Source organism: Osmerus mordax, assembly GCF_038355195.1.
Source record: "Osmerus mordax isolate fOsmMor3 chromosome 17 unlocalized genomic scaffold, fOsmMor3.pri SUPER_17_unloc_1, whole genome shotgun sequence".
Lineage (NCBI taxonomy): Eukaryota > Metazoa > Chordata > Actinopteri > Osmeriformes > Osmeridae > Osmerus > Osmerus mordax.
The window spans coordinates 15,001-32,500 of record NW_027120384.1 but is presented as its reverse complement, the minus strand read 5'-3'; the positions used below and the strand labels follow the sequence as shown (position 1 = coordinate 32,500).

The 17,500-nt window shown below is 41.8% G+C and overlaps 14 non-coding genes across 14 annotated transcripts; all 14 read right to left on the bottom strand.

Annotated features, from left to right (window-relative positions):
- Positions 1-109: 109 nt before the first annotated feature.
- trnar-ucg (transfer RNA arginine (anticodon UCG)) lies at positions 110-182 on the bottom strand. Its single transcript has one exon. It is a non-coding gene; the product is annotated as a tRNA-Arg (tRNA).
- A 413-nt stretch (positions 183-595) lies between these two features.
- trnar-ucg (transfer RNA arginine (anticodon UCG)) lies at positions 596-668 on the bottom strand. Its single transcript has one exon. It is a non-coding gene; the product is annotated as a tRNA-Arg (tRNA).
- Positions 669-2,849: 2,181 nt separating this feature from the next.
- trnar-ucg (transfer RNA arginine (anticodon UCG)) lies at positions 2,850-2,922 on the bottom strand. Its single transcript has one exon. It is a non-coding gene; the product is annotated as a tRNA-Arg (tRNA).
- A 413-nt stretch (positions 2,923-3,335) lies between these two features.
- Positions 3,336-3,408, bottom strand: trnar-ucg (transfer RNA arginine (anticodon UCG)). The gene has a single exon. It is a non-coding gene; the product is annotated as a tRNA-Arg (tRNA).
- Positions 3,409-6,081: 2,673 nt separating this feature from the next.
- On the bottom strand, positions 6,082-6,154 carry trnar-ucg (transfer RNA arginine (anticodon UCG)). Its single transcript has one exon. It is a non-coding gene; the product is annotated as a tRNA-Arg (tRNA).
- A 413-nt stretch (positions 6,155-6,567) lies between these two features.
- On the bottom strand, positions 6,568-6,640 carry trnar-ucg (transfer RNA arginine (anticodon UCG)). The gene has a single exon. It is a non-coding gene; the product is annotated as a tRNA-Arg (tRNA).
- A 1,680-nt stretch (positions 6,641-8,320) lies between these two features.
- On the bottom strand, positions 8,321-8,393 carry trnal-uag (transfer RNA leucine (anticodon UAG)). The gene has a single exon. It is a non-coding gene; the product is annotated as a tRNA-Leu (tRNA).
- A 2,166-nt stretch (positions 8,394-10,559) lies between these two features.
- Positions 10,560-10,632, bottom strand: trnar-ucg (transfer RNA arginine (anticodon UCG)). Its single transcript has one exon. It is a non-coding gene; the product is annotated as a tRNA-Arg (tRNA).
- A 307-nt stretch (positions 10,633-10,939) lies between these two features.
- Positions 10,940-11,012, bottom strand: trnar-ucg (transfer RNA arginine (anticodon UCG)). The gene has a single exon. It is a non-coding gene; the product is annotated as a tRNA-Arg (tRNA).
- A 413-nt stretch (positions 11,013-11,425) lies between these two features.
- Positions 11,426-11,498, bottom strand: trnar-ucg (transfer RNA arginine (anticodon UCG)). Its single transcript has one exon. It is a non-coding gene; the product is annotated as a tRNA-Arg (tRNA).
- A 1,678-nt stretch (positions 11,499-13,176) lies between these two features.
- On the bottom strand, positions 13,177-13,249 carry trnal-uag (transfer RNA leucine (anticodon UAG)). The gene has a single exon. It is a non-coding gene; the product is annotated as a tRNA-Leu (tRNA).
- A 413-nt stretch (positions 13,250-13,662) lies between these two features.
- trnar-ucg (transfer RNA arginine (anticodon UCG)) lies at positions 13,663-13,735 on the bottom strand. Its single transcript has one exon. It is a non-coding gene; the product is annotated as a tRNA-Arg (tRNA).
- Positions 13,736-14,535: 800 nt separating this feature from the next.
- On the bottom strand, positions 14,536-14,608 carry trnar-ucg (transfer RNA arginine (anticodon UCG)). The gene has a single exon. It is a non-coding gene; the product is annotated as a tRNA-Arg (tRNA).
- A 2,664-nt stretch (positions 14,609-17,272) lies between these two features.
- trnal-uag (transfer RNA leucine (anticodon UAG)) lies at positions 17,273-17,345 on the bottom strand. The gene has a single exon. It is a non-coding gene; the product is annotated as a tRNA-Leu (tRNA).
- Between the last annotated feature and the right edge of the window lie 155 nt (positions 17,346-17,500).

The following is a 17,500-nucleotide window of genomic DNA, read 5'->3' as shown; positions in this document are numbered from 1 at the left end:
GATCCATCAAGTTCAGATCAACACTTTGAGATGGCTTGTTTCCAGAAACGAGAACAACTTATGGCTTTTAAAGCTCTTCAACAGCAATCAAGATCCATCATGCTGATGACAACCACGAAGGGACTCGAACCCTTAATCTTCTGATCCGAAGTCAGACGCCTTATCCATTAGGCCACGTGGTCTCTTGCTTAAGAATTAACCACAAACATTTTGAGATAGCTTGTTTCCAATTACAAAGACACCATTCCTTAATTAGGCATCTTCAACAGCTTGAGAGGAGTCAAGATGGATCTAGTTCAGAGAAAGGAACACAATTCTGTGGACAACGAGGAAGCGACTCTCAATCTTCTCACCATAAGCCGGACGCCTTATCCGCAACGACATGTATTCACTTCTTGCTAATTTAACCACACACACTTTGAGACAGACTGTTTCCTACAACATGGGAACAACTTTTCCAATCAAGCATCTTTGACAGCTCGACTTGATTTATCAAGTTCAGATCAACACTTTGAGATGGCTTGTTTCCAAAAACGAGAACAACTTCTGGCTTTTAAAGCTCTTCAACAGCAATCAAGATCCATCATGCTGATGACAACCACGAAGGGACTCGAACCCTTAATCTTCTGATCCGAAGTCAGACGCCTTATCCATTAGGCCACGTGGTCTCTTGCTTCAGAACTAACCATAAACATTTTGAGATAGCTTGTTTCCAATTGCGAGAACACTATTCCTTAAGTCAGATGCCTTTTCCGTAACGACATGTATTCACTTCTTGCTAATTTAACCACACACACTTTGAGACAGACTGTTTCCTACAACATGGGAACAACTTTATGCATCAAGCATCTTTGACAGCTCGACTGGAGTCGCGATCCATCAAGTTCAGATCAACACTTTGAGATGGCTTGATTCCAAAAACGAGAACAACTTATGGCTTTTAAAGCTCTTCAACAGCAATGAAGATCCATCATGCTGATGACAGCCACAAAGGGACTCGAACCCTTAATCTTCTGATCCGAAGTCAGATGCCCTATCGATTACGCCAAGTGGTCTCTTGCTTACGAATTAACCACAAACATTTTGAGATAGCTTGTTTCCAATTACAAGAACACCATTCCTTAATTAGGCATCTTCAACAGCTTGAGAGGAGTCAAGATGGATCTAGTTCAGAGAAAAGAACACAATTCTGTGGACAACCAGGAAGCGATTCTCAATCGTCTCAGCATAAGTCAGACGCCTAATCCGTAACGACATGTATTCACTTCTTGCTGATTTAACCACACACACTTTGGGACAGACTGTTTCCTACAACATGTGAACAACTTTTTCCATCAAGCATCTTCGACAGCTCGACTGGAGTCGCAATCCATCAAGTTCAGTTCAACACTTTGAGATGGCTTGATTCCAGAAACGAGAACAACCTATGGCTTTTAAAGCTCTTCAACAGCAATAAAGGTCCATCATGCTGATGACAACCACGAACTGACTCGAACCCTTAATCTTCTGATCCAAAGTCAGACGCCTTATCGATTACGCCACGTGGTCTCTTGCTTCAGAAGTAACCACAAATTTTTTTAGATAGATTGTTTCCAATTACGAGAACACTATTCCTTAAGGCAGACGCCTTATCCGTAACGACATGTATTCACTTTTTGCTGATCTAACCACACACACTTTGAGACAGACTGTTTCCTACAACATGTGAACAACTTTTTCCATCAAGCATCTTCGACAGCTCGACTGGAGTCGCGATCCATCAAGTTCAGGTCAACACTTTGAGATGGCTTGTTTCCAAAAACGAGATCAAATTAATGGCTTTTAAAGCTCTTCAACAGCGATCAAGATCCATCATGCTGATGACAACCACGAAGGGACTCGAACCCTTAATCTTCTGATCCGAAGTCAGATGCCCTATCGATTACGCCAAGTGGTCTGTTGCTTACGAATTAACCACAAACATTTTGAGATAGCTTGTTTCCAATTACAAGAACACCATTCCTTAATTAGGCATCTTCAACAGCTTGAGAGGAATCAAGATGGACCCAGTTCAGAGAAAGGAACACAATTCTGTGGACAACGAGGAAGCGACTCTTAATCTTCTCACCATAAGTCAGACGCCTTATCCGAAACGACATGTATTCACTTCTTGCTAATTTAACCACACACACTTTGAGACAGACTGTTTCCTACAACATGTGAACAACTTTTTCCATCAAGCATCTTCGACAGCTCGACTGGAGTCGCGATCCATCAAGTTCAGATCAACACTTTGAGATGGCTTGTTTTCAAAAACGAGAACAACTTATGGCTTTTAAAGCTCTTCAACAGCAATCAAGATCCATCATGCTGATGATAACCACAAAGGGACTCGAACCCTTAATCTTCTGATCCGAGGTCAGACGCCTTATCCATTAGGCCACGTGGTCTCTTGCTTAAAAATTAACCACAAACATTTTGAGATAGCTTGTTTCCAATTACAAGAACACCATTCCTTAATTAGGCATCTTCAACACCTTGAGATGAATCAAGATGGACCCAGTTCAGAGAAAGGAACACAATTCTGTGGACAACCAGGAAGCGACTCTCAATCTTCTCACCATAAGTCAGACGCCTTATCCGAAACGACATGTATTCACTTCTTGCTAATTTAACCACACACACTTTGAGACAGACTGTTTCCTACAACATGTGAACAACTTTTTCCATCAAGCATCTTCGACAGCTCGACTGGAGTCGCGATCCATCAAGTTCAGATCAACACTTTGAGATGGCTTGTTTCCAGAAACGAGAACAACTTATGGCTTTTAAAGCTCTTCAACAGCAATCAAGATCCATCATGCTGATGACAACCACGAAGGGACTCGAACCCTTAATCTTCTGATCCGAAGTCAGACGCCTTATCCATTAGGCCACGTGGTCTCTTGCTTAAGAATTAACCACAAACATTTTGAGATAGCTTGTTTCCAATTACAAAGACACCATTCCTTAATTAGGCATCTTCAACAGCTTGAGAGGAGTCAAGATGGATCTAGTTCAGAGAAAGGAACACAATTCTGTGGACAACGAGGAAGCGACTCTCAATCTTCTCACCATAAGCCGGACGCCTTATCCGCAACGACATGTATTCACTTCTTGCTAATTTAACCACACACACTTTGAGACAGACTGTTTCCTACAACATGGGAACAACTTTTCCAATCAAGCATCTTTGACAGCTCGACTTGATTTATCAAGTTCAGATCAACACTTTGAGATGGCTTGTTTCCAAAAACGAGAACAACTTCTGGCTTTTAAAGCTCTTCAACAGCAATCAAGATCCATCATGCTGATGACAACCACGAAGGGACTCGAACCCTTAATCTTCTGATCCGAAGTCAGACGCCTTATCCATTAGGCCACGTGGTCTCTTGCTTCAGAACTAACCATAAACATTTTGAGATAGCTTGTTTCCAATTGCGAGAACACTATTCCTTAAGTCAGATGCCTTTTCCGTAACGACATGTATTCACTTCTTGCTAATTTAACCACACACACTTTGAGACAGACTGTTTCCTACAACATGGGAACAACTTTATGCATCAAGCATCTTTGACAGCTCGACTGGAGTCGCGATCCATCAAGTTCAGATCAACACTTTGAGATGGCTTGATTCCAAAAACGAGAACAACTTATGGCTTTTAAAGCTCTTCAACAGCAATGAAGATCCATCATGCTGATGACAGCCACAAAGGGACTCGAACCCTTAATCTTCTGATCCGAAGTCAGATGCCCTATCGATTACGCCAAGTGGTCTCTTGCTTACGAATTAACCACAAACATTTTGAGATAGCTTGTTTCCAATTACAAGAACACCATTCCTTAATTAGGCATCTTCAACAGCTTGAGAGGAGTCAAGATGGATCTAGTTCAGAGAAAAGAACACAATTCTGTGGACAACCAGGAAGCGATTCTCAATCGTCTCAGCATAAGTCAGACGCCTAATCCGTAACGACATGTATTCACTTCTTGCTGATTTAACCACACACACTTTGGGACAGACTGTTTCCTACAACATGTGAACAACTTTTTCCATCAAGCATCTTCGACAGCTCGACTGGAGTCGCAATCCATCAAGTTCAGTTCAACACTTTGAGATGGCTTGATTCCAGAAACGAGAACAACCTATGGCTTTTAAAGCTCTTCAACAGCAATAAAGGTCCATCATGCTGATGACAACCACGAACTGACTCGAACCCTTAATCTTCTGATCCAAAGTCAGACGCCTTATCGATTACGCCACGTGGTCTCTTGCTTCAGAAGTAACCACAAATTTTTTTAGATAGATTGTTTCCAATTACGAGAACACTATTCCTTAAGGCAGACGCCTTATCCGTAACGACATGTATTCACTTTTTGCTGATCTAACCACACACACTTTGAGACAGACTGTTTCCTACAACATGTGAACAACTTTTTCCATCAAGCATCTTCGACAGCTCGACTGGAGTCGCGATCCATCAAGTTCAGGTCAACACTTTGAGATGGCTTGTTTCCAAAAACGAGAACAATTTATGGCTTTTAAAGCTCTTCAACAGCGATCAAGATCCATCATGCTGATGACAACCACGAAGGGACTCGAACCCTTAATCTTCTGATCCGAAGTCAGATGCCCTATCGATTACGCCAAGTGGTCTGTTGCTTACGAATTAACCACAAACATTTTGAGATAGCTTGTTTCCAATTACAAGAACACCATTCCTTAATTAGGCATCTTCAACAGCTTGAGAGGAATCAAGATGGACCCAGTTCAGAGAAAGGAACACAATTCTGTGGACAACGAGGAAGCGACTCTTAATCTTCTCACCATAAGTCAGACGCCTTATCCGAAACGACATGTATTCACTTTTTGCTGATCTAACCACACACACTTTGAGACAGACTGTTTCCTACAACATGTGAACAACTTTTTCCATCAAGCATCTTCGACAGCTCGACTGGAGTCGCGATCCATCAAGTTCAGGTCAACACTTTGAGATGGCTTGTTTCCAAAAACGAGAACAATTTATGGCTTTTAAAGCTCTTCAACAGCGATCAAGATCCATCATGCTGATGACAACCACGAAGGGACTCGAACCCTTAATCTTCTGATCCGAAGTCAGATGCCCTATCGATTACGCCAAGTGGTCTGTTGCTTACGAATTAACCACAAACATTTTGAGATAGCTTGTTTCCAATTACAAGAACACCATTCCTTAATTAGGCATCTTCAACAGCTTGAGAGGAATCAAGATGGACCCAGTTCAGAGAAAGGAACACAATTCTGTGGACAACGAGGAAGCGACTCTTAATCTTCTCACCATAAGTCAGACGCCTTATCCGAAACGACATGTATTCACTTCTTGCTAATTTAACCACACACACTTTGAGACAGACTGTTTCCTACAACATGTGAACAACTTTTTCCATCAAGCATCTTCGACAGCTCGACTGGAGTCGCGATCCATCAAGTTCAGATCAACACTTTGAGATGGCTTGTTTTCAAAAACGAGAACAACTTATGGCTTTTAAAGCTCTTCAACAGCAATCAAGATCCATCATGCTGATGATAACCACAAAGGGACTCGAACCCTTAATCTTCTGATCCGAGGTCAGACGCCTTATCCATTAGGCCACGTGGTCTCTTGCTTAAAAATTAACCACAAACATTTTGAGATAGCTTGTTTCCAATTACAAGAACACCATTCCTTAATTAGGCATCTTCAACACCTTGAGATGAATCAAGATGGACCCAGTTCAGAGAAAGGAACACAATTCTGTGGACAACCAGGAAGCGACTCTCAATCTTCTCACCATAAGTCAGACGCCTTATCCGAAACGACATGTATTCACTTCTTGCTAATTTAACCACACACACTTTGAGACAGACTGTTTCCTACAACATGTGAACAACTTTTTCCATCAAGCATCTTCGACAGCTCGACTGGAGTCGCGATCCATCAAGTTCAGATCAACACTTTGAGATGGCTTGTTTCCAGAAACGAGAACAACTTATGGCTTTTAAAGCTCTTCAACAGCAATCAAGATCCATCATGCTGATGACAACCACGAAGGGACTCGAACCCTTAATCTTCTGATCCGAAGTCAGACGCCTTATCCATTAGGCCACGTGGTCTCTTGCTTAAGAATTAACCACAAACATTTTGAGATAGCTTGTTTCCAATTACAAAGACACCATTCCTTAATTAGGCATCTTCAACAGCTTGAGAGGAGTCAAGATGGATCTAGTTCAGAGAAAGGAACACAATTCTGTGGACAACCAGGAAGCGACTCTCAATCTTCTCACCATAAGCCGGACGCCTTATCCGCAACGACATGTATTCACTTCTTGCTAATTTAACCACACACACTTTGAGACAGACTGTTTCCTACAACATGGGAACAACTTTTCCAATCAAGCATCTTTGACAGCTCGACTTGATTTATCAAGTTCAGATCAACACTTTGAGATGGCTTGTTTCCAAAAACGAGAACAACTTCTGGCTTTTAAAGCTCTTCAACAGCAATCAAGATCCATCATGCTGATGACAACCACGAAGGGACTCGAACCCTTAATCTTCTGATCCGAAGTCAGACGCCTTATCCATTAGGCCACGTGGTCTCTTGCTTCAGAACTAACCATAAACATTTTGAGATAGCTTGTTTCCAATTGCGAGAACACTATTCCTTAAGTCAGATGCCTTTTCCGTAACGACATGTATTCACTTCTTGCTAATTTAACCACACACACTTTGAGACAGACTGTTTCCTACAACATGGGAACAACTTTATGCATCAAGCATCTTTGACAGCTCGACTGGAGTCGCGATCCATCAAGTTCAGATCAACACTTTGAGATGGCTTGATTCCAAAAACGAGAACAACTTATGGCTTTTAAAGCTCTTCAACAGCAATGAAGATCCATCATGCTGATGACAGCCACAAAGGGACTCGAACCCTTAATCTTCTGATCCGAAGTCAGATGCCCTATCGATTACGCCAAGTGGTCTCTTGCTTACGAATTAACCACAAACATTTTGAGATAGCTTGTTTCCAATTACAAGAACACCATTCCTTAATTAGGCATCTTCAACAGCTTGAGAGGAGTCAAGATGGATCTAGTTCAGAGAAAAGAACACAATTCTGTGGACAACCAGGAAGCGATTCTCAATCGTCTCAGCATAAGTCAGACGCCTAATCCGTAACGACATGTATTCACTTCTTGCTGATTTAACCACACACACTTTGGGACAGACTGTTTCCTACAACATGTGAACAACTTTTTCCATCAAGCATCTTCGACAGCTCGACTGGAGTCGCAATCCATCAAGTTCAGTTCAACACTTTGAGATGGCTTGATTCCAGAAACGAGAACAACCTATGGCTTTTAAAGCTCTTCAACAGCAATAAAGGTCCATCATGCTGATGACAACCACGAACTGACTCGAACCCTTAATCTTCTGATCCAAAGTCAGACGCCTTATCGATTACGCCACGTGGTCTCTTGCTTCAGAAGTAACCACAAATTTTTTTAGATAGATTGTTTCCAATTACGAGAACACTATTCCTTAAGGCAGACGCCTTATCCGTAACGACATGTATTCACTTTTTGCTGATCTAACCACACACACTTTGAGACAGACTGTTTCCTACAACATGTGAACAACTTTTTCCATCAAGCATCTTCGACAGCTCGACTGGAGTCGCGATCCATCAAGTTCAGGTCAACACTTTGAGATGGCTTGTTTCCAAAAACGAGAACAATTTATGGCTTTTAAAGCTCTTCAACAGCGATCAAGATCCATCATGCTGATGACAACCACGAAGGGACTCGAACCCTTAATCTTCTGATCCGAAGTCAGATGCCCTATCGATTACGCCAAGTGGTCTGTTGCTTACGAATTAACCACAAACATTTTGAGATAGCTTGTTTCCAATTACAAGAACACCATTCCTTAATTAGGCATCTTCAACAGCTTGAGAGGAATCAAGATGGACCCAGTTCAGAGAAAGGAACACAATTCTGTGGACAACGAGGAAGCGACTCTCAATCTTCTCACCATAAGTCAGACGCCTTATCCGTAACGACATGTATTCACTTCTTGCTAATTTAACCACACACACTTTGAGACAGACTGTTTCCTACAACATGGGAACTACTTTTCCAATCAAGCATCTTTGACAGCTCGACTTGATTTATCAAGTTCAGATCAACACTTTGAGATGGCTTTTTTCCAAAAACGAGACCAACTTCTGGCTTTTAAAGCTCTTCAACAGCAATCAAGATCCATCATGCTGATGACAACCACGAAGGGACTCGAACCCTTAATCTTCTGATCCTAAGTCAGACGCCTTATCCATTAGGCCACGTGGTCTCTTGCTTAAGAATTAACCACAAACATTTTGACATAGCTTGTTTCCAATTACAAGAACACCATTCCTTAATTAGGCATCTTCAACAGCTTGAGAGGAGTCAAGATGGATCTAGTTCAGAGAAAGGAACACAATTCTGTGGACAACCAGGAAGCGACTCTCAATCTTCTCACCATAAGCCGGACGCCTTATCCGCAACGACATGTATTCACTTCTTGCTAATTTAACCACACACACTTTGAGACAGACTGTTTCCTACAACATGGGAACAACTTTTCCAATCAAGCATCTTTGACAGCTCGACTTGATTTATCAAGTTCAGATCAACACTTTGAGATGGCTTGTTTCCAAAAACGAGAACAACTTCTGGCTTTTAAAGCTCTTCAACAGCAATCAAGATCCATCATGCTGATGACAACCACAAAGGGACTCGAACCCTTAATCTTCTGATCCGAAGTCAGACGCCTTATCCATTAGGCCACGTGGTCTCTTGCTTCAGAACTAACCATAAACATTTTGAGATAGCTTGTTTCCAATTGCGAGAACACTATTCCTTAAGTCAGATGCCTTTTCCGTAACGACATGTATTCACTTCTTGCTAATTTAACCACACACACTTTGAGACAGACTGTTTCCTACAACATGGGAACAACTTTATGCATCAAGCATCTTTGACAGCTCGACTGGAGTCGCGATCCATCAAGTTCAGATCAACACTTTGAGATGGCTTGATTCCAAAAACGAGAACAACTTATGGCTTTTAAAGCTCTTCAACAGCAATGAAGATCCATCATGCTGATGACAGCCACAAAGGGACTCGAACCCTTAATCTTCTGATCCGAAGTCAGATGCCCTATCGATTACGCCAAGTGGTCTCTTGCTTACGAATTAACCACAAACATTTTGAGATAGCTTGTTTCCAATTACAAGAACACCATTCCTTAATTAGGCATCTTCAACAGCTTGAGAGGAGTCAAGATGGATCTAGTTCAGAGAAAAGAACACAATTCTGTGGACAACCAGGAAGCGATTCTCAATCGTCTCAGCATAAGTCAGACGCCTAATCCGTAACGACATGTATTCACTTCTTGCTGATTTAACCACACACACTTTGGGACAGACTGTTTCCTACAACATGTGAACAACTTTTTCCATCAAGCATCTTCGACAGCTCGACTGGAGTCGCAATCCATCAAGTTCAGTTCAACACTTTGAGATGGCTTGATTCCAGAAACGAGAACAACCTATGGCTTTTAAAGCTCTTCAACAGCAATAAAGGTCCATCATGCTGATGACAACCACGAACTGACTCGAACCCTTAATCTTCTGATCCAAAGTCAGACGCCTTATCGATTACGCCACGTGGTCTCTTGCTTCAGAAGTAACCACAAATTTTTTTAGATAGATTGTTTCCAATTACGAGAACACTATTCCTTAAGGCAGACGCCTTATCCGTAACGACATGTATTCACTTTTTGCTGATCTAACCACACACACTTTGAGACAGACTGTTTCCTACAACATGTGAACAACTTTTTCCATCAAGCATCTTCGACAGCTCGACTGGAGTCGCGATCCATCAAGTTCAGGTCAACACTTTGAGATGGCTTGTTTCCAAAAACGAGAACAATTTATGGCTTTTAAAGCTCTTCAACAGCGATCAAGATCCATCATGCTGATGACAACCACGAAGGGACTCGAACCCTTAATCTTCTGATCCGAAGTCAGATGCCCTATCGATTACGCCAAGTGGTCTGTTGCTTACGAATTAACCACAAACATTTTGAGATAGCTTGTTTCCAATTACAAGAACACCATTCCTTAATTAGGCATCTTCAACAGCTTGAGAGGAATCAAGATGGACCCAGTTCAGAGAAAGGAACACAATTCTGTGGACAACGAGGAAGCGACTCTTAATCTTCTCACCATAAGTCAGACGCCTTATCCGAAACGACATGTATTCACTTCTTGCTAATTTAACCACACACACTTTGAGACAGACTGTTTCCTACAACATGGGAACAACTTTTCCAATCAAGCATCTTTGACAGCTCGACTTGATTTATCAAGTTCAGATCAACACTTTTAAATGGCTTGTTTCCAAAAACGAGAACAACTTCTGGCTTTTAAAGCTCTTCAACAGCAATCAAGATCCATCATGCTGATGACAACCACGAAGGGACTCGAACCCTTAATCTTCTGATCCGAAGTCAGACGCCTTATCCATTAGGCCACGTGGTCTCTTGCTTCAGAAATAACCATAAACATTTTGAGATAGCTTGTTTCCAATTGCGAGAACACTATTCCTTAAGTCAGATGCCTTTTCCGTAAAGACATGTATTCACTTCTTGCTAATTTAACCACACACACTTTGAGACAGACTGTTTCCTACAACATGGGAACTACTTTTCCAATCAAGCATCTTTGACAGCTCGACTTGATTTATCAAGTTCAGATCAACACTTTGAGATGGCTTTTTTCCAAAAACGAGACCAACTTCTGGCTTTTAAAGCTCTTCAACAGCAATCAAGATCCATCATGCTGATGACAACCACGAAGGGACTCGAACCCTTAATCTTCTGATCCGAAGTCAGACGCCTTATCCATTAGGCCACGTGGTCTCTTGCTTAAGAATTAACCACAAACATTTTGACATAGCTTGTTTCCAATTACAAGAACACCATTCCTTAATTAGGCATCTTCAACAGCTTGAGAGGAGTCAAGATGGATCTAGTTCAGAGAAAGGAACACAATTCTGTGGACAACCAGGAAGCGACTCTCAATCTTCTCACCATAAGCCGGACGCCTTATCCGCAACGACATGTATTCACTTCTTGCTAATTTAACCACACACACTTTGAGACAGACTGTTTCCTACAACATGGGAACAACTTTTCCAATCAAGCATCTTTGACAGCTCGACTTGATTTATCAAGTTCAGATCAACACTTTGAGATGGCTTGTTTCCAAAAACGAGAACAACTTCTGGCTTTTAAAGCTCTTCAACAGCAATCAAGATCCATCATGCTGATGACAACCACGAAGGGACTCGAACCCTTAATCTTCTGATCCGAAGTCAGACGCCTTATCCATTAGGCCACGTGGTCTCTTGCTTCAGAACTAACCATAAACATTTTGAGATAGCTTGTTTCCAATTGCGAGAACACTATTCCTTAAGTCAGACGCCTTATCCGTAACGACATGTATTCACTTCTTGCTAATTTAACCACACACACTTTGAGAAAGACTGTTTCCTACAACATGGGAACAACTTTATCCATCAAGCATCTTCGACAGCTCGACTGGAGTCGCGATCCATCAAGTTCAGATCAACACTTTGAGATGGCTTGATTCCAAAAACGAGAACAACTTATGGCTTTTAAAGCTCTTCAACAGCAATGAAGATCCATCATGCTGATGACAGCCACAAAGGGACTCGAACCCTTAATCTTCTGATCCGAAGTCAGATGCCCTATCGATTACGCCAAGTGGTCTCTTGCTTACGAATTAACCACAAACATTTTGAGATAGCTTGTTTCCAATTACAAGAACACCATTCCTTAATTAGGCATCTTCAACAGCTTGAGGAGTCAAGATGGATCTAGTTCAGAGAAAAGAACACAATTCTGTGGACAACCAGGAAGCGATTCTCAATCGTCTCAGCATAAGTCAGATGCCTAATCCGTAACGACATGTATTCACTTCTTGCTGATTTAACCACACACACTTTGGGACAGACTGTTTCCTACAACATGTGAACAACTTTTTCCATCAAGCATCTTCGACAGCTCGACTGGAGTCGCAATCCATCAAGTTCAGTTCAACACTTTGAGATGGCTTGATTCCAGAAACGAGAACAACCTATGGCTTTTAAAGCTCTTCAACAGCAATAAAGGTCCATCATGCTGATGACAACCACGAACTGACTCGAACCCTTAATCTTCTGATCCAAAGTCAGACGCCTTATCGATTACGCCACGTGGTCTCTTGCTTCAGAAGTAACCACAATTTTTTTTTGATAGATTGTTTCCAATTACGAGAACACTATTCCTTAAGGCAGACGCCTTATCCGTAACGACATGTATTCACTTTTTGCTGATCTAACCACACACACTTTGAGACAGACTGTTTCCTACAACATGTGAACAACTTTTTCCATCAAGCATCTTCGACAGCTCGACTGGAGTCGCGATCCATCAAGTTCAGGTCAACACTTTGAGATGGCTTGTTTCCAAAAACGAGAACAATTTATGGCTTTTAAAGCTCTTCAACAGCGATCAAGATCCATCATGCTGATGACAACCACGAAGGGACTCGAACCCTTAATCTTCTGATCCGAAGTCAGATGCCCTATCGATTACGCCAAGTGGTCTGTTGCTTACGAATTAACCACAAACATTTTGAGATAGCTTGTTTCCAATTACAAGAACACCATTCCTTAATTAGGCATCTTCAACAGCTTGAGAGGAATCAAGATGGACCCAGTTCAGAGAAAGGAACACAATTCTGTGGACAACGAGGAAGCGACTCTCAATCTTCTCACCATAAGTCAGACGCCTTATCCGTAACGACATGTATTCACTTCTTGCTAATTTAACCACACACACTTTGAGACAGACTGTTTCCTACAACATGGGAACTACTTTTCCAATCAAGCAGCTTTGACAGCTCGACTTGATTTATCAAGTTCAGATCAACACTTTGAGATGGCTTTTTTCCAAAAACGAGACCAACTTCTGGCTTTTAAAGCTCTTCAACAGCAATCAAGATCCATCATGCTGATGACAACCACGAAGGGACTCGAACCCTTAATCTTCTGATCCTAAGTCAGACGCCTTATCCATTAGGCCACGTGGTCTCTTGCTTAAGAATTAACCACAAACATTTTGACATAGCTTGTTTCCAATTACAAGAACACCATTCCTTAATTAGGCATCTTCAACAGCTTGAGAGGAGTCAAGATGGATCTAGTTCAGAGAAAGGAACACAATTCTGTGGACAACCAGGAAGCGACTCTCAATCTTCTCACCATAAGCCGGACGCCTTATCCGCAACGACATGTATTCACTTCTTGCTAATTTAACCACACACACTTTGAGACAGACTGTTTCCTACAACATGGGAACAACTTTTCCAATCAAGCATCTTTGACAGCTCGACTTGATTTATCAAGTTCAGATCAACACTTTGAGATGGCTTGTTTCCAAAAACGAGAACAACTTCTGGCTTTTAAAGCTCTTCAACAGCAATCAAGATCCATCATGCTGATGACAACCACGAAGGGACTCGAACCCTTAATCTTCTGATCCGAAGTCAGACGCCTTATCCATTAGGCCACGTGGTCTCTTGCTTCAGAACTAACCATAAACATTTTGAGATAGCTTGTTTCCAATTGCGAGAACACTATTCCTTAAGTCAGATGCCTTTTCCGTAACGACATGTATTCACTTCTTGCTAATTTAACCACACACACTTTGAGACAGACTGTTTCCTACAACATGGGAACAACTTTATGCATCAAGCATCTTTGACAGCTCGACTGGAGTCGCGATCCATCAAGTTCAGATCAACACTTTGAGATGGCTTGATTCCAAAAACGAGAACAACTTATGGCTTTTAAAGCTCTTCAACAGCAATGAAGATCCATCATGCTGATGACAGCCACAAAGGGAAACGAACCCTTAATCTTCTGATCCGAAGTCAGATGCCCTATCGATTACGCCAAGTGGTCTCTTGCTTACGAATTAACCACAAACATTTTGAGATAGCTTGTTTCCAATTACAAGAACACCATTCCTTAATTAGGCATCTTCAACAGCTTGAGAGGAGTCAAGATGGATCTAGTTCAGAGAAAGGAACACAATTCTGTGGACAACCAGGAAGCGACTCTCAATCTTCTCACCATAAGCCGGACGCCTTATCCGCAACGACATGTATTCACTTCTTGCTAATTTAACCACACACACTTTGAGACAGACTGTTTCCTACAACATGGGAACAACTTTTCCAATCAAGCATCTTTGACAGCTCGACTTGATTTATCAAGTTCAGATCAACACTTTGAGATGGCTTGTTTCCAAAAACGAGAACAACTTCTGGCTTTTAAAGCTCTTCAACAGCAATCAAGATCCATCATGCTGATGACAACCACGAAGGGACTCGAACCCTTAATCTTCTGATCCGAAGTCAGACGCCTTATCCATTAGGCCACGTGGTCTCTTGCTTCAGAACTAACCATAAACATTTTGAGATAGCTTGTTTCCAATTGCGAGAACACTATTCCTTAAGTCAGATGCCTTTTCCGTAACGACATGTATTCACTTCTTGCTAATTTAACCACACACACTTTGAGACAGACTGTTTCCTACAACATGTGAACAACTTTTTCCATCAAGCATCTTCGACAGCTCGACTGGAGTCGCGATCCATCAAGTTCAGGTCAACACTTTGAGATGGCTTGTTTCCAAAAACGAGAACAATTTATGGCTTTTAAAGCTCTTCAACAGCGATCAAGATCCATCATGCTGATGACAACCACGAAGGGACTCGAACCCTTAATCTTCTGATCCGAAGTCAGATGCCCTATCGATTACGCCAAGTGGTCTCTTGCTTACGAATTAACCACAAACATTTTGAGATAGCTTGTTTCCAATTACAAGAACACCATTCCTTAATTAGGCATCTTCAACAGCTTGAGAGGAATCAAGATGGACCCAGTTCAGAGAAAGGAACACAATTCTGTGGACAACGAGGAAGCGACTCTTAATCTTCTCACCATAAGTCAGACGCCTTATCCGAAACGACATGTATTCACTTCTTGCTAATTTAACCACACACACTTTGAGACAGACTGTTTCCTACAACATGTGAACAACTTTTTCCATCAAGCATCTTCGACAGCTCGACTGGAGTCGCGATCCATCAAGTTCAGATCAACACTTTGAGATGGCTTGTTTTCAAAAACGAGAACAACTTATGGCTTTTAAAGCTCTTCAACAGCAATCAAGATCCATCATGCTGATGATAACCACAAAGGGACTCGAACCCTTAATCTTCTGATCCGAGGTCAGACGCCTTATCCATTAGGCCACGTGGTCTCTTGCTTAAAAATTAACCACAAACATTTTGAGATAGCTTGTTTCCAATTACAAGAACACCATTCCTTAATTAGGCATCTTCAACACCTTGAGATGAATCAAGATGGACCCAGTTCAGAGAAAGGAACACAATTCTGTGGACAACGAGGAAGCGACTCTTAATCTTCTCACCATAAGTCAGACGCCTTATCCGTAACGACATGTATTCACTTCTTGCTAATTTAACCACACACACTTTGAGAAAGACTGTTTCCTACAACATGGGAACAACTTTATCCATCAAGCATCTTCGACAGCTCGACTGGAGTCGCGATCCATCAAGTTCAGATCAACACTTTGAGATGGCTTGATTCCAAAAACGAGAACAACTTATGGCTTTTAAAGCTCTTCAACAGCAATGAAGATCCATCATGCTGATGACAGCCACAAAGGGACTCGAACCCTTAATCTTCTGATCCGAAGTCAGATGCCCTATCGATTACGCCAAGTGGTCTCTTGCTTACGAATTAACCACAAACATTTTGAGATAGCTTGTTTCCAATTACAAGAACACCATTCCTTAATTAGGCATCTTCAACAGCTTGAGGAGTCAAGATGGATCTAGTTCAGAGAAAAGAACACAATTCTGTGGACAACCAGGAAGCGATTCTCAATCGTCTCAGCATAAGTCAGATGCCTAATCCGTAACGACATGTATTCACTTCTTGCTGATTTAACCACACACACTTTGGGACAGACTGTTTCCTACAACATGTGAACAACTTTTTCCATCAAGCATCTTCGACAGCTCGACTGGAGTCGCAATCCATCAAGTTCAGTTCAACACTTTGAGATGGCTTGATTCCAGAAACGAGAACAACCTATGGCTTTTAAAGCTCTTCAACAGCAATAAAGGTCCATCATGCTGATGACAACCACGAACTGACTCGAACCCTTAATCTTCTGATCCAAAGTCAGACGCCTTATCGATTACGCCACGTGGTCTCTTGCTTCAGAAGTAACCACAAATTTTTTTAGATAGATTGTTTCCAATTACGAGAACACTATTCCTTAAGGCAGACGCCTTATCCGTAACGACATGTATTCACTTTTTGCTGATCTAACCACACACACTTTGAGACAGACTGTTTCCTACAACATGTGAACAACTTTTTCCATCAAGCATCTTCGACAGCTCGACTGGAGTCGCGATCCATCAAGTTCAGGTCAACACTTTGAGATGGCTTGTTTCCAAAAACGAGAACAATTTATGGCTTTTAAAGCTCTTCAACAGCGATCAAGATCCATCATGCTGATGACAACCACGAAGGGACTCGAACCCTTAATCTTCTGATCCGAAGTCAGATGCCCTATCGATTACGCCAAGTGGTCTGTTGCTTACGAATTAACCACAAACATTTTGAGATAGCTTGTTTCCAATTACAAGAACACCATTCCTTAATTAGGCATCTTCAACAGCTTGAGAGGAATCAAGATGGACCCAGTTCAGAGAAAGGAACACAATTCTGTGGACAACGAGGAAGCGACTCTCAATCTTCTCACCATAAGTCAGACGCCTTATCCGTAACGACATGTATTCACTTCTTGCTAATTTAACCACACACACTTTGAGACAGACTGTTTCCTACAACATGGGAACTACTTTTCCAATCAAGCATCTTTGACAGCTCGACTTGATTTATCAAGTTCAGATCAACACTTTGAGATGGCTTTTTTCCAAAAACGAGACCAACTTCTGGCTTTTAAAGCTCTTCAACAGCAATCAAGATCCATCATGCTGATGACAACCACGAAGGGACTCGAACCCTTAATCTTCTGATCCTAAGTCAGACGCCTTATCCATTAGGCCACGTGGTCTCTTGCTTAAGAATTAACCACAAACATTTTGACATAGCTTGTTTCCAATTACAAGAACACCATTCCTTAATTAGGCATCTTCAACAGCTTGAGAGGAGTCAAGATGGATCTAGTTCAGAGAAAGGAACACAATTCTGTGGACAACCAGGAAGCGA